Source organism: Jaculus jaculus, chromosome 4, assembly GCF_020740685.1.
Source record: "Jaculus jaculus isolate mJacJac1 chromosome 4, mJacJac1.mat.Y.cur, whole genome shotgun sequence".
NCBI lineage: Eukaryota > Metazoa > Chordata > Mammalia > Rodentia > Dipodidae > Jaculus > Jaculus jaculus.
Genome location: NC_059105.1, coordinates 13,392,530 through 13,408,159, shown reverse-complemented (window position 1 = coordinate 13,408,159; position 15,630 = coordinate 13,392,530). Strand labels below are relative to the sequence as shown.

General features: G+C 45.1%; 1 non-coding gene across 1 annotated transcript; it reads right to left on the bottom strand.

The window, feature by feature from the left end:
- Positions 1–11,558: 11,558 nt before the first annotated feature.
- On the bottom strand, positions 11,559–11,663 carry LOC123460484. Its single transcript, XR_006637037.1, has one exon. It is a non-coding gene; the product is annotated as a U6 spliceosomal RNA (small nuclear RNA).
- Between the last annotated feature and the right edge of the window lie 3,967 nt (positions 11,664–15,630).

Genomic DNA, 15,630 nt, shown 5'->3' with positions numbered 1-15,630 from the left:
ACAAACAAGTAACTGGTTCATTGGCTCATGACAAGCCCATGGGTACCGTGGCTAAGAAATGGCTGGATTCCAGGCTCAGAGGACGATTGGGATCCACGTGTAGATTCTACTTTCCCTGGTGCAGCTCTACCCAAGGTACATGGTGACCCCAGTCACCTTCAGATTTCCTTTGTTATGACACTTGGTGGGCAGGAGGAGCAGGCTTATTATGAAAGTTCCAGGCTGAATCCTCCTGGTTGGCCTGATTAGGGTGGTACGCTACTCAGAAAAGGTGGCTTGAGGAGAATAAGCTAACGACGTAGCACATCCGGTGGCCTAGTGTTGGAGCCAGAAGTCTAAAGCACAGTTTTTATTGTTTTATTGTTTTGAGGCAAGCCCAACAGACTGGCCTTTTTTGTTTGAGAGAGAGAGAGAGAAAGAATTGGTGCACCAGGGCCTCTAGCCACTGCAATCAAACTCCAGACGCGTGCGCCCCCTTGTGTACATGTGCGGCCTTGAGCATGCATCACCTGGCTTACGTGGCATCTGGGGAGTCAAACATGGGTCCTTAGGCTTCGCAGGCAAGTGCCTTAACCACAAAGCCATCTCTCCAGCCCCACAGTTTTTATTACTACAATGAAACAGCTGAGGAAATTGCCTTATAAGGAGAAAATGGCTATTTAGTTCCCAGTTTTGGAAGTTTGAAGTCAAAGATCAGGCATCACAGCAGGAGCAAAGGGTCACATCTTTGATTTTTTTAAATTTATTTGTGTGTGTGCAGCTGTGTTTTAGCATGCCAAGGTCGCTTGTTGCTGCAAATGTACTCCAGACACGCATACCACTTTATTTTGCGCTTTGTTTTTTATTTATTTATTTATTTTTGCTTTTTCGAGGTAGGGCCTCACTCTAGCCCAGGCTGACCTGGAATTCACTACACGTAATCTCAGGGCGGCCTTGAACTCACAGCAATCCTCCTACCTCTGCTCTGCCTCCCGAGTGCTGGGATTAAAGGCGTGGGCCACCACACCCGGCTCCTTTCTCGCTTTTTGTAGGTATTTGGGAAACCACATCCAAGCTTCAGGCTTTGTAAGCGAGTGTCTTTAACCACTAAGCCATCTCCCCAGCATGTACATAATCACATCTTGAACTGGAGCAGAAAGAAAACGACCAGAATCCTACGATCCCTTTTGAGGGATGTTACATGAGCTTTCAATGGGAATATTGTGAACAAAAGTATATATACCCCAGATGCACAGAAGACAAACCAAAGAAAAGATTCCACCGAAGTCTAACTTGGTGAACCACTGCGTTCCTTGGGCTTGCTTACTGGGCTTGCCAGAGGACTCCTTAGAGGATCACGGGTGACTCCAAAATCGGTGCCTCACTGCACAGGCCCACGATGGCCCCATGGCAGCTGCATCACCAAGGGCTCTTCATCCCCTAAGATCGTGCGCAGCTGCAGCTGGGCTGGCTGGAATCCCAGGTGGGGGTCTTGCGACCCTCTGCCCTCTTTCTACTACGGAGTGTGACCAGCTCCATTATCATGATCACAGACATAGCACTTCTGTGAATTGCTCTGTTTACCTCTTTGTCACTGCTGCTCGGCCAGGGTTTGCTCTGCGCTAAGATGGGGATGGGATGCCTGGAGAAAAAAAGCCATATTACAACAGCAACGACAAAATGACTTCCCACTAGGACCCACATATTTAACCACTGAGCCATCTCTCCAGCCCTGAGGACTCACTTCTTAAAGGTCCACAGCATCCCCAATACTGCCATCCTGGGGACCAATCACCTACATAGGACCTTTTGGGGGGGGCACAATATCCACACCACAGCAAGTACAAGGGCTACAGGTGGGGAAAAGGTTGTGACCCTAAAGCAGGAAGAGTTACCACAAAAATTTAGGGTATCTGCTGAGGGGAAAGTACTTTTGGCTGCTGCTAATTAGGTCCCAAATTGAGCCATTCTCGTAACAGATAATATTTTGAAATAGTACTATTACTTTTTTCTTAAAATTTTTTTATTTCATTTGAGAGCAACACACAGAGAGAGAAAGAGGCAGAGAGAGAGAGAGAGAGAGAGAGAGTGAATGGGTGCACCCCAGGGCCTCCAGCCACTGCAAACAAACTCCAGACGCAGGCAACACCTTGTGCATCTGGCTTAAGTGGGTCCTGGAGAATCAAACCTTGAACCAGGGTTCTTAGGCTTCACAGGCAAAACCTTAACTGCTAAGCCATCTCTCCAACCCTTATTATTACTTTAAAATATATTATTTTATTTATTTATTTGCAAGAGAGAGAGAGAGAGAGGAGAGAATGAGCACACCCCCACCTCTAGCCACTGCAAATGATCGCCAGATGCCCGTGTCACCTTGTGCAGCTGGTTTTATGTGGGTACTAAGGAATAAATTTGGGTCCTTTGGGCTGGAGAGATGGCTTAGCGGTTAAGCGCTTGCCTGTGAAGCCTAAGGACCCCGGTTCGAGGCTCGGTTCCCCAGGTCCCACGTTAGCCAGATGCACAAGGGGGCGCACGCGTCTGGAGTTCGTTTGCAGAGGCTGGAAGCCCTGGCGCGCCCATTCTCTCTCTCCCTCTATCTGTCTTTCTCTCTGTGTCTGTCGCTCTCAAATAAATAAATTAAAAAAAAAAAATTTTGGGTCCTTTGGCTTTGCCAGCAAATGCTTAGCTTCTAAGCCATCGCTCCAGCCCTATTATTACTTTTTAAAATTATTATTATTATTATTACTATTATTATTATTTTTTACTATTTTTGGACAAGGTTTTACATGATAGCTTTGGCTGATCTTGAACTTGAGATCCTTTTGCCTCAGCACTCTGAGTGCTGGGATTATAGAGGTGGGCTACCATGCCTGACACCATTTTGCAATTCTACTGTGCATAGTTTCTAGTCTCTTTAGCCAGTCTCAAAGCAGTACCTCCCTGCCCCTATATCCATTCTCCACAGAGCTTCAAAGGAACCTTCTAGAAGATCATGCTGCTTAGGTGATTTACGCATTGTTTTGTCTAAGCAGAGTTCACCTTCTGTTTTTTTTTAAAGAAATATTTATTTATTTGAGACAGAGAAAAAAAAAAAAGAGGAGCGAATGGGTGTGCCAGAGCCTCCAGCCAGTGCAAACAAACTCCAGTCACATGTGCCATCTTGTGCATCTGGTTTAAGTGGGTACTGGGGAATCAAACCTGGGTCCTTAGGCTTCCCAGGTGGTGCGTTACTACTAAGCCATGTCTCCAGGCGAGGAGTTCAATTTCTTTTTTGTGGTATGGAAGGCCTTGGAAGTCTTATTTTCTTCTTTTTTTTTTTTTAAGGTAGTGTCTTGCTATAGTCCAGGCTGACCTGGGATTCATTATATAGTCTCATGGTGGCCTTGAACTCATAGTGATCCTCCTACCTCTGTCTCCTGAGTGCTGGGATTAAAGTCATGTGCCACCACGCTGGGCTTTTGGCAGTCATTTCTAAGCCTCTGGTTGCAACCTAATCTCCTATTCATTCTTCTTTCCCTCTTCCCACCCACTGTGGCCATAATGGAGGTGTCCCTGCTAATAGAGTTGTTAAAGTCAGAGCCTGGGCTCCTGACAGCCCTAACAATCTAGACTTGGCCAGTCACCCTCAGTGGGCTAATTAAATAAAGTGATAGTGAAAAGCAGAAAAAGGAGATTTATTCAATGTGGCCCATTGAGAAGAGGACCAACAGAGGTCCAGTGGCTCCCAAATCTATTTTTGTGGTCCCAACCTCAGGTTTACACTGAAACAGAGGGCAAGAGGTAGAATAACTACCAAGCAGTGCTGGTCAGAGTGTGGTCCGCTGGTTGCCATCGTCTCTCCTGCAAGGTGATCTGACAAGTCGTCAGAATTGCATGAAACCTCTTCCTAAGATGAGCTCTCTCTCTGGCTCGCACCTGCCTTCAGCCTTTTCCTTCTGCCAGTGTGAGATTCTTGAGGGAATCCACTGTTTCAATACTGCACTAGCCAAAGGCAGGGGCACAAGCATCTCTTTAGAATACCTTCATTCCTGCTGGGCATGGTGGCACAGGCCTTTAATTCCAGCACTTGGAAGGCAATGGTAGGATTGCCATGAGTTGGAGGCCAGCCTGGGGCTACAGAGTGAGTGCCAGTTGGCCTGGGCTAAAGTGAGACCCTTCCTCAAAAACAAAAACAAAACAAATACCCCCCCCCCCGAAAAACCAAATCAATAAACTAATAAAAAGAATACCTTCATTCCTGCCAGAGCAGTTACATCTATTTAATTTTTGGGGGTGGGGGTCTGGAGAGATGACTTAGCAGTTATGGGCTTGCCTGTGAAGCCTAAGGACCCCGGTTCGAGGCTTGATTCCCCAGTACCCATGTAAACCAGATTCACAAGGTGGCGCACGCGTCTGGAGTTCGTTTGCAGTGGCTGGAGGCCTGATGCTTCTGTTCTCTCTCCTTGTCTGTCTCTCTCTGTCTGTCTGCCACTCTCAAATAAATAAATACAAATGACAAAAAAAAAACCTTTAAACTTCTTTTTGTTTTGTTTTATTTGAGAGAGAAAGAGAGAGAGAGAGAGAGAGAGAGAGAGAGAAATTCCAGATACACAAACCACTTTGTGCATCTGGCTGTATGTGGGTACTGGGGAATCAACCCAGGCCATCAGGTTTTGCAATCACCTTTAATTGCTAAGCCATCTCTTCAGGCCACTCAACCCCCTTTCAAAATTCTTATGTTGGAACTTAATCTCCAGGATGAAAGTATTAGAGGTGGGCCGTGTCCAGTGTGATCGTACATACCTATTGACTCAGAACTTGGGAAGCTGAGGCAGGAGGACCATGAGCTTCCAGGAAGCCGAGATTCCATACTGAGAACTTTTCCTAAAAATCAAAACCAGCCCCTGCCATGGCCCACACTCACTTCCCTGTGCATCAGCTCTGTTATGAGCCCCGATGAGAAAAGCTCCCTTTCTCTGTGGTGGGCAGCGGTTAATGCTGACACTCCTAACTGGTCAAGTGTTCAGAATAAGTGAGTGATGAGTGCTTGGCCCTACAAGGGACATATGCACAGGGCACGGGGAACATTGGGGACAGCAGGACCAAAAGAATGTAACGGCTGGAGGATGAGGAGAAGCACTGTGGACCTGTCAAGCCATCTCTCCAGCCCCTGCTATGCATTTTTATCAGATCTTTAGGTATGGTAAAAAGAAGCTTTCTCATATTTTAAAAATTTTAATGAAGGTAAGTCTATTTATTGTATTTTTTTCAGTTGACGTATGGAGACAGCATCATTCATTCTGTTGTGTTAAAAACCAATTTGTTGAGCCGGGCGTGGTGGCTCATGCCTTTAATCCTAGCACTCAGGAGGCAGAGGTAGGAGGATCACTGAGAGTTTGAGGCCATCCTGAGACTAAATAATGAATTCCAGGTCAGCCTGAGCTAGAGTGAGACCCTACCTCCAAAAACAAAACAAAACAAAATTTTGTTGGGCTGGAGAGATGACTTAGCAGTTAAGTGCTTGCCTGAGAAGCCTAAGGACCCCAGTTTGAGGCTCGGTTCCCCAGGTCCCACGTTAGCCAGATGCACAAGGGGGCGCACGCGTCTGGAGTTTGTTTGCAGAGGCTGGAAGCCCTGGCATGCCCATGCTCTCTCTCTGTCTGTCACTCTCAAATAAATAAAAATAAACAAAAAAATTTAGTGCTTGTTTTTATTTAAAAAAAAACAATTTGTTATAGTTGATTCACATGACCACCTCCATTCTCCAGTCCCTCTCTCTCCCCATTTTCCATTTCCCCCTAATATCCTTCTCCCTTCTGTTTATATATCACACGTGAGGCAGTTTTTAAAAATAAAACTGTTTTTGTTTTTATTGAGGTAGGGTCTTACACTAGTCTAGGCTGACTTGGAATTCAGTCTGTAGTCTCAGGATACTGGGATTAAAGGTGTGCGCCACGATCACCAAAAAATAAAGTTTTGCAGTAGACACTGCAAGCCTTATATTTGGCCAGCTAGGTCAAATGAGCCAACAGGTGCAATAGTGGCACATCTGTTATGGTGGAAACCAACTACATGGATTGGAGGCCCATTCCATGGGAGGGAATACATTCCTGATACTGAAAATGTAAAATAGGGGTACTCATGAGCCCTAGGGGTGTAACGTCTGCTGCTATCTGGCTAAATGTATATACTATGCTCATCAAACTGCCCAGTAAGCACTTCTTTTAATGTTCATACCCTTATATTATTGCTATTCTCACTTTTGGTAGAGAATCTTCTCTTTTCAGATGGCTGCGATCTTGGGATGACTCAGAAGGCATCATGGTGATGAGAAGAAGTGACAGAGGAGTGCTCAGCACTGCAATATCTCTATCACAACTTCCAAGGTGCAGGGTCTAATGCGGAAGAGGTGGGGAAAAGAATGTAAGAGCCAAAGGAAGGGTAGGACTCTTTACAACATGATCCTCCAGACACAAAATGGTCTGGATATCCATGACCTCACAGTGCCTGACACTACCTACACAAGACCATCAAAATAGGAGGAAAAAATCATTACATCAAAAATAAAAGAGAGACTGATTGAGAATGGGAGGGGATATGATGGAGAATGGAGTTTTAAAAGGGGAAAGTGGGAGGAGGGAGGGAGTTGCCATGGGATATTTTTTATAATCATGGAAGTTGTTAATAAAAAAATTTTTGAAAAGAAAAAGAAATAAAGTTTTGAATGCCTGAAAAAAAAAAAAAAAACCACTTTCCTTGAGTTGTGTGGTTCTATGTGCCAGCAAAATGCATGAACTCAGCTTTCCAGGTCACACACATACACACATTCTCACTGGTCTCTTGTGGTCATTCTCTTGAGTACACATTGTTGTTTCTAATCATATTTTTGGGGGTGATTTAAATATATGACAGGATTGGAGAGATGACCTAGCAGATAAGCATTTGTCTGCAAAGCCAAAGGACATCAGTTCAATTCCCCACGACCCATGTAAGCCAGATGCACAAGGTGGCACATGTGTCTGGAGTTCATTTGCAATGGCTGGAGGCCCTGGCACACCCATACTCTTCCCCCCCCCTCTGTCTCTCTCTCAAATAACTAAATAAATAAATGAAAATATTTTAAAAAAACATGAGAGGTGGGCTGGAGAGATGGCTTAGAAGTTAAGGCATTTGCCTGCAAAGCCACAAGTTCCCAGTTCTATTCTCCAGGATCCACGTAAGCCAGATGTACCCGGGGAGGGAGAGGGCATGCACCTGGAATTCCTTTGCAGTGATTGGAGGCCCTAGCATGCCCATTCTCTCTCTCTCTCAATCTCTACCTCTTTCTTTCTCTCAAATAAATAAATTAATTAATTAACTAAAAACATGAGAGGCATATCCTTTCATAATTACCCTAATAGCCTGTTCTTGTCTGTAAACAATTTTATAGGGGAAATGTTATTCAATATATTGGATTACATATCTCTTTTTTAAAATGTTGAATTTTGACTTCCGGTTAAGATGGCGGTGTAGGTACCACGCCAAAACAGCCTGGGGGGGAAAAAAAGACCAAAAAACCTCAGCAAAATACACACTTTTACTAAAAAGTGAGGTGTATAGGAAACTGAAGCGGCAGCGGAGAAGTAGGAGAGATCCAGAGCATCCAGAGCCCGCACAGGCGGGAAAAGCGGCCCCGGCACCTCCGCCAACCACGGCAGCGCAGCAGAAAGCCACCAGGCTCGGCTCGAGCCGCAGGAGAAGCCAGGTGCGGGATTTTCCCCTCACACCGCGCTCTCCGCAACTCGGGAAACGTGAGGGGAGAGCGGCAGCGAGCAGCGGAGGAGCAGACCGCGAAGTAAAATGTTGAATTTCCAGGTTGAAGAGATGGCTCAGAGGTTAAGGCGCTTGCCTGTGCAGCCCACGAACTCATGTTCAAATCTCCAGGTCCCATAGAGCCAGATGCACAGTGACATGTGTGACAAGGAGGCACACGTGTCTGGAGTTGGCTCTCAGTGGCTGAAGGCCCTGGTGCACCCATTCTTTTTGCGTCTTTCTCATTCTCTCTCAAAATAAATAATTTTAAAAAAATGTTGGTGGGCTGGAGGGATGGCTTAGCAGTTAAGGTGTTTCCCTGCAAAGCTAAAGGACCCAGGGTTGATTTCCCAGGACACATGTTAGCCAGATGCACAAGGGGGTGTATGTGTCTGAAGTTCGTTTGCAGTGGCTGGAGGCCCTGGCACACCCATTCTCTTTTCTCTCTCTCTCTCTTCCTCTTTCTTTGTCAAATAATTAATAAATAAAATGCAAATATTAAAATTTTTTTTAAATGTTGGATTTTTTCAAATGTGCTTGGTGGTTGGGAGGTTCTGTTTGTCCTCTCTGTACATTCCTTGGAGAACTGGGTGTGAGATGGCCCGCAGTGTATGCCACAGTCTTTTGTCAGACATGGTCTCCCAGGGCTGGGGTGAGTTCTTCAGATTTTGAAAGTTGGTATTCCCCTTTCCTCTTCTCCAAGGTGTCATCAGTCACCAGGAGCACTGTCCTGTCCTCTCTCCTCTTTACCTATGACTGAATATCCATATCCACACAGGCCGTCCTAGAGTTTCTTGGGTTGGAATATAGAAGAGCAGTAGCCGGGCGTGGTGGCGCATGCCTTTGATCCCAGCACTCGGGAGGCAGAGGAAGGAGGCTCACTGTGAGTTCAAGGCCACCCTGAGACTACAGAGTGAATTCCAGGTCAGCGTGAGCTAGAGTGAGACCCTACCTCGAAAAACAAACAAACAAACAAATAAACAAAAAAAGAAAGAAAGAAAGAAAGAAAGAAAGAAAGAAAGAAAGAAAGAAAGAAAGAAAGAAAGAAAGAAAGAACTAAAGCAAGCAAGCGAGCAGTGTGGGGCTGGAAGAGGGCTCAGTGGTTCAAAATGCTTGTGAAACCTGATGGCCTGAGTTCAGCTTAAAGCCAGATACACAAAGTGGTATATGCATGTGAAGTTTGTTTGCAGTGGCATTTTTTGGGGGGGGCGGGGGGGAGTTTGAAGTAGGGTCTAATTCTAGCCCAGCCTGACCTGGAATTCACTATGTAGTCTCAGGGTGGCCTCAAACTCATAGTGATCCTCCTACCTCTGCCACCCCAATGCTGGGATTAAAGGTGCCTGGTCCATTTTGTCTCTCTCATCCTCTCTACCCCCTCTCTCTTTGCAAATAAATTGAAATATTTTTAAAAATAAGAAGGACAGTGTAGTGTGATTGACATTTGCTTTCTCTGCTGAGTCAGGGTCCTGTTGTTGCTCCGAGTACCCCTGCTTCTAGAACTGACCAACCTTGGGCATGGTGACTTTCTTTTTCCTGTGCCGAGGATACAGCCTTGCACTTGTAGCTGCTGGGGACTGAACTTGGGGTCTTGAACACTCTACCACAGAGCTACATATCTGAAGCCTTTTTCAACTCTTGGGGCAGTCTAGTGCTATGCATACATGAGCTGTGGTTTAGTAGTTTTTTTTCCTCTTGACTATTTTTTTTTTTTTTGCCTGGCATTCGTCTTCTAGATATCTCTTGTGGTGTCTAGTCCACCAAGAGCTCTTATCCGGGGTGATTATAATCGGTCACTTACTTATTTTTATAACTGTTATTTCTAAGAACTTGGATGGGTGAAAAGGGCTGTTGCTTAAGTTCAGTGTCTAACACTGGCCTTCGTGCTGTTTTCACTGGAACGTGCCTCATATTTGTGGTAAACAGGGACATCTGCATCCCAACCTCAGAACCCGTGAATATATGATATCACATGGCAAGGGAAAGATTGCAAATGGAATTAAGGTCGCACATCAGATGAGCCTAAAGCAAAGAAATTATAGCCTGGATTTTCTAGGTGGATCCAATGCCATCACAAAGAATGTTGAAGAGGGAGGTAGGTCAGAGTCAGGGTCAGCCTGCTGAGAAAGACTCAGCCAGCCTTTGCTAGCTTTGAAGATGGAACCGTGACAGGCCAGGGAAGCAGGCAGTCACTTGAACCTGGGAAGGGCAAGAGTACAGATTTTCTCTCGGAACCTTCACAAAGAAACCCCACCTGGCTGACACCTTCATTTTAGCCCAGCGAGACAAGGGTGGGGCTTCTGACCTTCCGAACTATAATAAGGGTGTTGTTTTAAATGTGCTTGATAGCTAAAGCTCCCGTAATTCGTTACAGCAGCAGCAGGAAGTTAATACAATGTTGTAACGTGATTGCTGGGGTCTGACCCTTCTACCACAAGGCCAGCCTCTTGGGAAAAGCTGCACCTCTGCCTCCTTTGTTTACCCAGAAGCACAGGGCATGGCTCAGTTGGGCTGAGAAAATATTTATTAAGCAAACAGCAGAACAAAAGCCAGCTCTAACTCTGGTTCTGTAGAAGCTGCAAAATTTCCCAGAGCCCATGACTTGCCACCTCTCACAGCCCGAGCCCCGAAGCCTGAGTTCTCACTTCACTCCTGTTTCCCTTTCACCACTGACCGCTGCCACGCCGGCTGCAGTCTCCTCCCTCGCTGTCCACCCCTCTCCCCTCTTCTGCCCTGGGCACAGGGAGAACAGAGATAGAAGACCTGTGTCACATATACGCCTCACTTAAAAGACCTACCACGGGCTCTGTGTGACATGATGCCTTTCTTCCTCCTCCAGATTCTGTTTGATTTTTTAAAAAAAATATTTATTTATTTGAGAGAGACAGAGAGAGAGGCAGATACAGAATGGGTGCAGCAGGGCCTCTCACCACTGCAATGAACTCCAGATGCATGGGCCACCTTGTGCATCTGGCTTTACGTGGGTCCTGGGGAATTGAACCTGGGTCCTTTGTCTTTGCAGGCAAGTACCTTAGCTGCTAAGCCATCTCTCCAGCCCTTAAAATATATTTAAAAAAAAAACAAATAAATTTAAAAAAAAGAAATCAAGGGCTGGAGAGATGGCTTAGCAGTTAAGTGCTTGCTTGTGAAGCCTCAGGACCCCAGTTTGAGGCTCGATTCCCCAGGACCCAAGTTAGCCAAATGCGCAAGGGGGCACACGTGTCTGGAGTTCGTTTACAGTGGCTGGAGGCCCTGGCACGCCCATTCTCTCTCTCTCTATCTACCTCTTTCTCTCTCTTTCTGTGGTTCTCAAATAAGTAAATACAAATAAAGATAAATAAATTAAAATATATTTTAAGAAAGAGGCAGAGAGAGAGAGAGAATGGGCGCACCAAGCCTCCAGCCACTGTGAGTGAAACAAACTCCAGATGTATGTGTTACTTGTGTATCTGGCTTACATGGGCCCTGGAGAATCCAACCATGATCCTTTGGCTTTGGCAGACAAACTCCTTAACCACTAAGCCATCTCTCCAGCCCTTAGTTGTCATGGTTTTGAGACAGGGTCTCAGCCTGTAGTCTGGGCTGGCCTGGTATTCACTAAATGCATGACCCAACCTGTCCTCCAATTCATAGCAACCTTCCTGCTTCAGCCTCTCAGGCGCTGCACTTATGTCTGCTCTCCAAACTCCTCCATAGCTGCCTGTGTTCATGTTTCCTCCCAAGCTTCTGCTCTTTCCAGACCAGTTTGAGAGGGGTAGTCCTCACCGCTCCATTTCTTTTCTGGGTCCTAAATTAAGCGTCTTTGTTTATTTGTTTCAATAGACCGCTTTGCTGATGTGTGTGCCACCCTAGCTCAGGGGCCATGCTAATGTCCTCTGCATCGTTCTCATTTTAATATATACACTGCTGAAACAAGCACAGCCAAGCATCTTAACAGCCCCTTTTTAAGCCCTTCTCTATGGGTTTCCATAGAGGCTGAAGTGAGTAAAACAATTCCAGGTTATCTCAGGCTCCTATAAAGTCATCATGGAATCCCTCTGGTATTCATGCGGAACTGCACAGTCCTCTCAGGCTGGGTGGGCCAGATGGGAACGCTGCGATTGTAGTCTTTCTCTCAGCTGTTCCCAGTGTTCCCAGGCTTTGGTTCCTTCTTCCCTTGCTCCCCTGCCCTCTCTCTCTCTCTCTTTTTTTTCCAAAGTGCCAGGGCCCTGCATTCGCTAGAGAAGCAGTCTGGCACTGAGCTGTGTCCCCAGGCCCAGCTGCTCTGATTTCACACTGAGCATGGCTGATGCTTCCCTGGCATTCTTCTGCATTGTCAAGTTCAGCCCAGTCTCTCCAGGAACGAGGCTCCGCTGAACTTGCTTGGTCACGGTCTAATGCGGAGTTCTCCGGCTAGGCTTCCTGCTGGGTCCTGCGTTTGCTTTTGGTGGCTGGCCCAATTGCTGGGCCATTCTTTTGTGGCCAGGTGTGGCAGCAGAGCCAAGAGACACAATGAGGCAACTCTCAGAGAAAGGCCTGCCTCTGACCACTCAATCCACATGGTCTTCTCTAGTACAAAGTCTTTTCCCAAAACTCTGTGGAGGCCAGAGTCACACTCTTACTCTCTCTCCTATTCCAAGACACAAAGTTGAGGGCCTGGAGAGATGGCTTAGCAGTTAAGGTGCTTGCCTGCAAAGCCCAAGGACCCAGGTTTGATTCCCCGGTACCCACATAAAGCCAGATACACAAAGTGGCACATGCATTTGCAGTGGTTAGAAGCCCTGGCTTACCTATTCATATTTTCTCTCTGTCTCTGTGCTTGCAAATAAAAAAAAAAATTGAAAAAAATACCAAGTTGACAAAACAAATCCATCACCTAAGTGTGACATTTTCATTCAGCAAAAATCCTTTGGTTTTGGTCTTCTGCTATTCTGTGGCATCAGAGCAATGGCTCACATCCTAAAGTATACTACGACGTCATTCCTCTGTGGTCATGGTCCTGGGTCTTTTATGTTCTAAGGTATCAATAGGCTTTGCACTGGAGTCTCAGATCTATCGTCCCATACTTGGCTGTGTGATTTTGTCTGAAGATGCCCTTTGCTTTTTTCTTTTCATGCCAGCAGCCTAAGCTAGTGACTGGCACATCTTTCTTTATCCTGTTTTATTAGAAGCATTTTCAGAGACCATCCCTGGGGAACTTAAAGGAGTCAGGAAACTACCAACAGCAGCTGTCTCCTCAGGTCACCCTCCAGAGGTGGAACACAAGGCAGAAGAGATGTGCCTTCTGAGTGTGAGATCCGTGGCTGTGTTGTGAGGTCTTGGTCTCGTGCTTGGCAGGGGCAGCTCCACATTTCTGATGTTAAGTTGTGTGTTCACTCCTGGGGCCCAACACCCAGAAGAGTGTTTACAGGTTAAAAGCATAATGCCATTACATTTCTTTAGAAAACAATTTCGTTCATGGTAATACATTATGCAACACTACTATTTAATGTCATCTTTTTGAAATACAGCATTGCATATCTTTTAAAAAAATAATTCCCTTTTCTTTTCCATGTTCTTTTTGAAGTACTGGGGATTGAATTTAGGGCCTTATATATGGTAGGCACTCTAAACCTAAGCAATATCCCCTGACTTTTTTTCCTACTTATTTATTCAATTAAAAAATTTTTGGTTTATTTCCTGGGAGAGAGAGAAATATGCAAATAGAGAGAAAGGGCGCATCAGAGCCTTCAGCCATTGCAAATGAACTCCAGAAGCATGTGTCATCTTGTGCCCTTATGTGGGCCCTGAGGAATTGAACCTGGGTCCTTTGACTTTGCAGGCAAGTGCCTTAACTGCTAAGCCATCTCTCCAGCCCTCTACTTTTTATTTTTGAAATACAGCTTCTTGTGAAGTTTTCCTAGCTGGCCTCAAACTTGTGATTCTCCTGCCTCAGTCTCTCTAGTAACTGGGATTACAGGTCTATACACTTAGCCCTACCAACATAATTAAGAAGTGAATTTGAGTTTGAAACTTTTGAGTTTCTTCTCTTTCTCCTTCTCTCTCTTCTAGTCTTTTCTTCTTTTTCCTCTCTCCTTTCTTTCAGGACAGGGTGTTACTATATAGCCAAATGGTCTGGAACTCTTGTTATTTTTTTCAAGGTAGGGTCTCACTCTAGCCCAGGCTGACCTGGGACTAACTCTGTAGTCCCAAACTGACCTCAAACTCACGGTGATCCTCCTACTTCTGCCTCCCGAGTGTTGGGATCAAAGGCTGGCCTGGAACTCTTAATCCTCCTGCCCCAGTTTCTCAAGCAGTGGGATTATAGGTAAGTATCACCATGCACAGATAGATTTTTTTTTTAGAAGAAAATGTTTAGCTGTTTAATATTCCTGGAAGCTAATGTGCAGGATGTAAGGAAATTATTTTAGCTCTTTCCAAATGGGGTTAGTTGTTCCAAAACTGTCGAATAACTGATTATTCTGCTGTGTCCATCAATCTAGTAATATTTGTCTCTTTGTCCTTATCATGTTTTTTGGTCACTGTGACTTTATAGAGCATTTTGCTATCTGGTAGAGCAAGGCCCCTTTAGTGCCTTTTTTTTTTCTTTTCCTTAAAGTTTCTTGGCTGTGAACATGTGTTTAGTCTCCTTGATGAATTTTAGAAGCAACTTGTCATGTTCCAAAATCTTCCCAATGGGATTGGAATTGAAATTGCACTGAACTGACATCATAATAATATGGAATTTCCCTATCAGGGACAACATTTGATTAAGTCACTTTAAAAATATTTATTTATTTGAGAGAGATATAGATAGATATTAGGTTCTTAAAGTTTTCTTTCTTTTTTCCTATAGGCCTGACACATTTCTCGAAATTTGTGTGTATGTGGGATTTTTTTTTGGAAGTTGCTGTAAATAGTATTTTCTTCTTCCCTTTGGATTAAAATTTCTTTTAAGATTTTGATTTAGTCAAGGTTCTTATGGTAGTAATTTACCAAAGTGCATTCAAACTAACAGGCAAGGGGAGGGGAGAACACAGGGGAGAATTCTTTGGAAGGCAGCCAAAGCTTAGCCTGCAGGCCAAGGACAGAAAGGGTAGGGGCCTCACCAGGGGATGGAAACAAGAACTATTTAGTCTCCTGTTGCTGCTGCTTTTAGTAGATTTCCTTTTCTCCCTCTTGTAGTTCATCTTTCTTTTTTCTGTTTTTCACATTTCTCGAAGCACATGGGTTCTGCACAAATGGGGACTTATGAGCTACCCATATGAATTGAGCAATTCTTAGAAAATAACTGACCTGAGGAGGCAAGGCTAAAAACATGCTTTGCCAGGGCGTGGTGGCGCATGCCTTTAATCCCAGCACTGGCGAGGTTGAGAAGGGAGGATCTCTGTGATTTCGGGGCCAGCCAACTGCCTTGTGAATTTCTGGTCAGCTTGGGCTAGAGAGAGACCCTACATAGAAAAATACAAAACAGGACAAAACAAATAAACCCTTCACATGCTCCAGGGCATAGTAGGAACTTCTATAGAAAGGGTTTCTTGCCTAACAGGAGTTGTTTTGGCAGCTAAAGGGTAACCCTTTTCCCCAATCTCTAGTTTAAAGTGATTACCAAGCAGGAAGAGATAATCAAGTTATAGTATTGTTGTTACAAAATATTTTACTGGACTGGCGGGATGGCTTAGCGGTTAAGGAGTTTGCCTGCAAAGCCAAAGGACCTAGGTTCAATTCCCCAGTACCCATGGAAGCCAGATGCATAAGGTGGCGCATGCTCTGGAGTTTGTTTGCAATGGCTGGAGGCCCTGACGTGCCCATTCTCTCTCTCCCTTCCCTTCTTTCTCTCTGTCAAATAAATAAAAATAAAATATTTAAGATATTTTACTTATAAGAGAGGGAGAGAATAAATATGGGCGTGCCAGGGCCTCTTGC